The sequence below is a fragment of the Lolium rigidum genome, chromosome 4 (genome assembly GCF_022539505.1).
Source record: "Lolium rigidum isolate FL_2022 chromosome 4, APGP_CSIRO_Lrig_0.1, whole genome shotgun sequence".
NCBI classification, from domain to species: domain Eukaryota; kingdom Viridiplantae; phylum Streptophyta; class Magnoliopsida; order Poales; family Poaceae; genus Lolium; species Lolium rigidum.
Genome location: NC_061511.1, coordinates 146,918,781 through 146,924,563, shown reverse-complemented (window position 1 = coordinate 146,924,563; position 5,783 = coordinate 146,918,781).

Here is a 5,783-nt window from a genome sequence, read left to right as displayed (position 1 = left end):
CTAAGTGTAACAATGGCAACTAGAGCTAAGCAAGATAGGCACAAGATATATGTAGCACAAGTGATAGCAAGATATATGTACTTCAAGCACGATGGCTATCACAAGGAAAGAGAGCTCGGGTATAGAAATAACCGAGGCACGCGGAGACGAGGATGTATTCCCGTGTTCCCTTGCTTTGCAACAAGGTACGTCACGTTTGGAGGAGTGGATGTCCCACGAAGGATTCCCCGCGCCACGAAGGCTCACCCTATTCTCCGAACCACACCCACGAAGGATAATGGCCCTTTCCTTATGGTTAGCTTTTCCTCCTCTCCGGAGATGGCAAGCTCCACAACCACTTCACAAGCTCCACGAAGGAGAAGCCCGGGCCCCTTCACAATCTTCCACGAAGAGATCACCGGGACACCAACCAAGCCAACTAGGAGGTCACCCTCCAAGAGTAACAAGCTCACGGTCTCTCACTCGAACAAATCATGGTGGAAGCTCAACACTATGCAATGATGCAAAGCAAGAACACCGGAGGTGTTCAAGTCCTTCACACTCAAATCCCACCAAAGCAACGAATGCTAGGATGAGATTGGAGAGGAAGAACAAGGGGAAAAGTCAACCAAAGACTCCAAGATCTAGATCCCAAGAGATTCCCTCACTTAGAGAAGAAATGGTTTGGTGGAAGTGTAGATCTAGATCTCCTCTCTCAAATCCTCAAGTATGAGCAAGAATGGTTGGAGGAATCAAGGGAGAGAGCAACTTCTTCAAATGCAACAATGGAGGTGAGAGAAAGGGGAAGAAGCTATTATCTCAAGGTAGGAAAAAGGTATTTATAGTGGGGGAAGAAGAAATAACCGTTGGGGAAGAAACAGGGTGAAAAACGCATAAAAATCGGACTGAAAAAGTGCCCAGCCGGTTGCCAGGCCGGCCGACCGGCCTGGGCGCTGAGGAGCCCGGTCGGCAGCCTGGTCCGACCGGCCCAACAACCGGGCGGCAGCAGATCGCGCGCTGGGCGGCAGGAAGGCTCAGGCCGCGCGGGGCACGCCAGGCCGCGTGATGGGCCGAAGGCGGAGAGGCGGCCCGGTAGCGCACGGTGGCGAGGGGAGCAGGCCGCGCGGGGGCTTGAAGCCCATCCGGCGGGGAGGCCGGTCCGGCCGGGGCCTGCACCGGGCGGGCCGGTCGGTGGCCGCGCGCTGGGCCGGACAAGGCAGCAGGTCGGTCAGACCGGGGCAGCAGCCGAGCGGGCCGGTGTGCAGCCCGGCGGACCGGTCGCCAACCGGCTGCCCCGGGTGGGCCGGCGTGCAGCCCGGCGGACCGGTCGCCAACCGGCTGCCCCTCTTTTCTTTTTCCTCTTTTTCTTCTTTTTCCTTTTCCTTTAATAACTAGAGCTCCCGAACTCCGATTGACATGAAACTAATTTCGTTTGGAAGATAACGACAAATGCTATCCTATAAAAAGTGCAAACTCAAGAATCTGTGGAAGGGAATTTTATCATGAATATAAAAGGTAGAACCTTATATCATGAATAACCGGTAAAATTACCCAACCTAGAAAACGCCATAGAAGATGCATGCAAACTCCGTTTTCGATGAACTTGGGCTTGTTGTAAAGCTAGCAACAAGCTCAAGCACCTCACATAGAGAAACACCAAGAAGCAATAAGGATATGCAAAGTATGCAAAGGATTGAGCTCTCTAAGACGATGTGATCAAGTTACTCAACCGAAAGCCCCTCTTAATAGTGCGGCTATCTATCCTATAATCCGGTCTCCCAACATCCACCTTGAGACCGGTAAAAGGAAAAACCTAGCAAGGCCATACCTTTGCCTTGCGCATCCCGCTTGATCTTGATGATAACTCTTCAAGCTTCACTCAAGCCGGGATGCCTCACTTGACCAATGTTGCTTCGTGAAGACTCACAAATGCTCCCCCATACACTATGATGGGAAAGCTCCATTGATGCACATCTTCACTAGTCCATTATCACCAAATGGATGGCAAGCTTCAAGCATGTGATTCACTTGAGATGCTCATCTTGAACTTGCCCAACTCAACCTTGTATCTTCTCATACTCACATAAGATAGAGCATGGCTAATATTGAGTTCCACATAAGAACTCCATCTTCGTTTCTTCTTCTTGATCATATCACATATATATATATCTTCATACCAATGATCTTGATGCCAATACACAAGGTATACCTTTATCTTCATGGCATCCATACTTGAATCCAACACATGGAGTACAAGTAGTACCTATGGAATATTCCTTCATATAAACTCAATAAAAACATTAGTCCATAGGGGTTGTCATTAATTACCAAAACCACACATAGGGGCAATATACCCTTACAATCTCCCCCATTTTGGTAATTGATGACAACCACAATAAGAGGGTTTATATAATGAATATTAGAAACAAGTACGCAACTTATCCGAGAATAAGTTGTATACAAGAGGTTGTATTTGATATGGTCAAGTAACACAAAGCTACTAGCCCATATCAAAACCGGATCTACTCACACAACTACAACAAATGCACGGGATGTGAGTATATATAGAGAAAACTCCCCCACAATGTATGCACGTGTGATGAACATGAATTCATTGCATACATTGTCAAGATTAACCTTTGGGACAATTTCCACTATATATATACAACCATGCAAGACATATAAATATGGAATGCATGAGAGGCAAAACACTTAAGCACAAACCAAACTTAAGTATAAAACCATTCCCTTTAAACCCTCTAAACTTCTCCCCCATTGGCATCGATTGTCAAAATGGGTGAAAATTTTAGAAGGCCAATATAATGTGAGTTCCTCCCCAAAGTGTGCACTTTTCATAATTTGAGTGGAATCAAGTGCACATATCCAATGACGAATACTTGAAGGAAGTCAAACTATATTGAGGATCAAAGATTGCATAAAGATAACATGGTGAAGTGAGCTTCAACAAATAAAGCAAGCAATCAAAGATCCAATTGGACAAACAAAGATATCATGATAAGAGAGATATAGTGCTCTAAATAAAATAAGAAAGCTCCCCAAGGTTTGTGCACAATTTATAATGTTTGCATTTGAATACACTATGCACAAACATGGAATCCTCACTCCCTATATATCATTTAGAACGCAACTAGGATAAAGAGAATATGCTTATCAAGAACAACTTTAGTCCAACAATTACGAGATATGAGTGCAAGAAGGAAAACAAATAAACCAAGCACTCATAAATCTCCTTTACCAACACCACTAAGAAACAAAGGATAAAAGATGGTCGGCAAAGAACAAAGATATCAAGGTGATGGATTAACGCTCTTATGTATATAAGTTTCTAAAGCGGACAAAATGATCCATAAAGAAACATGCACACACAAGAGGTTAACAAAATAAATAGGACTAGATATCCAAAATGAAGTCATAAAATATACCAAAGGATGTTTGCTTAAAAGCATATATAGCCTATGGATCCACTTTTCACTTATGGTATATGAATGAACTTCAACCAAATAAAATCTCAAAAACATCACAACTAACAATAAGGGAAGTAAGGCTAGTTGGAATGTTTTGAGAAAGGCAACAAGTATCACAAATACGGATTTATTTCACAAATTCATCAATATTGCACATAAGAGCTCTTTGAGGAATTGATATGCAATAAATTGCTAGAGGGCATATTTGTGATAGGTGAATCATAAAATATGATGTATATATATAACCTATCATATGCATCTTCTCAAATTACTCAAATGTTCAATAAGAGGTTTTATTTTAAAAGGGTTTTTCAAGAACCGCAATATTTTCGAAATAAATAATTTCATGCCAAGATACAACCTACAAGAGGTTGGATGCTATATAAGAATGCATGAATAAGATACGTGTTACCGAGATAGCAATGGCTTGATGTAGTAGATAAGAGTTCATCGATCATCCTAGCTTGACTCCAATTCTCATATGGTGACAACACCTTCCTTATAGATGAGACAAGCCTCCATTGCATCTCCAATGTACCTAAAACATCATTCAAGTACATCTTGGTCCCCAAACTTATTGGGTCCAACATGGTTAGACTAACCACAATATATAGGACACACTCCATATAAACATGTGCATATTTAGATGAAATTTGAATTTCATGCACATCTTAGCCATTTAGGATTTGATGGAGTATATCCTACATAATGGATCAAAAGAAAGCAAGCATGCTACAAGTATAAACGAATTACATATACTTTGGACAAAACACCAAAAGAATTAAATAAGGCATAGAGGTGTCACAAAACAAATTTGTTGTCCAAATTATATCTAAGAAGCAAATCAAAAGATTTGTTCAACAAAGTTCAACAAATGAACTAAGAAGAAACCATTGAGCATAAAGGATGAAATAAAGCAAACATGCTCAAAGATTTATCTCATTCAACAAATAAACCATAGAAGAAGGAATGAGATAGCAAAACTCCCAAAAGAGCAAGGTTCGAACAAATAAACCAAACCCTCTACACTTTTCACAATGGCACAATGTACCGTAAAGAAAGGTTTGTCTTCCAAAATAAACACTTGATATGAATCAAGAGAATTTATCAAAAGATTTTTCAAAGGGACAAGGAAGACACATGGGAGCAACAAAGATTTCTTGGAAATAAAATAAGGCAATTAAGAAACAATCCAAGATGAAGATGATCCAAAAATTCAACCACATACAAGGTTATCAATTGTCAAAGACAATGGGTATATTGGAAATAATTTCCGGTGGTGAATTGACAATGATAGTAAGGATTAACTTCACAATAAAAGGCATAGGATAAGTATATAGAATTAAGCACTATGCACGGATGAAGATTCTTGATGGCTTCAATTAGTCAAACAATCATGCACGGCAATGATTAGAATAACTTGAAACAAACGGTGTCCCGAATGAGATATAGTGATATGTATTTGAGGAAGAACCGCACCAAGAATTTCTTATTCAAACAAGAACCCACAAGATGGTTAAGAGCATCAACTCTAAGTGGCATAACCTCATATGTTCACATTTTCTAGGCTTGTGATATGTACAAAACATATTACTCCCCATAATGTGATAAAACATTTCTTCTAAACAAAAGGCAACTAAAATTCGACTAGAGATGATTAATGGATATTTAGAATTTGAATTTCTCATGAGTATGACACACCACATAGTGACTAGATAATCTTGCAATATCAATACTAAGTGGTGGTACCCATGTACACACATTTTAAAGAAAGAGAGATGCACAAAGCATATCACTCCCCCAAAATGGGATGTTCCATTAATCACTTCAAAGAGATCCAAATAAGATATCATCAAGATGCATTAGGCTCAAATCAATACACAAGTATATGATGAGTCAAACAAACATACTTGAATACACAAGATAGGCAAGTAAGACACAACTCATACATACACATATTTGGTACAAAACCAAACATGCAAAGGGGAAAGTAACTTACAATAAACATGAAGAGTTGAAGTATAAGTTACCGCAAAGAGGAACATTGGATATAAGATATAGATGATAATCCATACGACTTGGCTTGGTAAAAATATAATATATGAAGATCCCTTAATTCTTCATGAAGTAGCCAAGTCTCCAATGCCCTTCACTTGTACCTATTGATCAAGTTTGAGATTGTTGGTCCCCAACCAAGTTGGGTCCTAAGAGGTTAGTCACAATAGGCTTGGCAACCCAAATGGTTCTTTTCTTGAAACCACTTTGAGTTCCAACAAACTTAGCAAATACATTGCCATCCTTATCCTCACTACAAGAAAA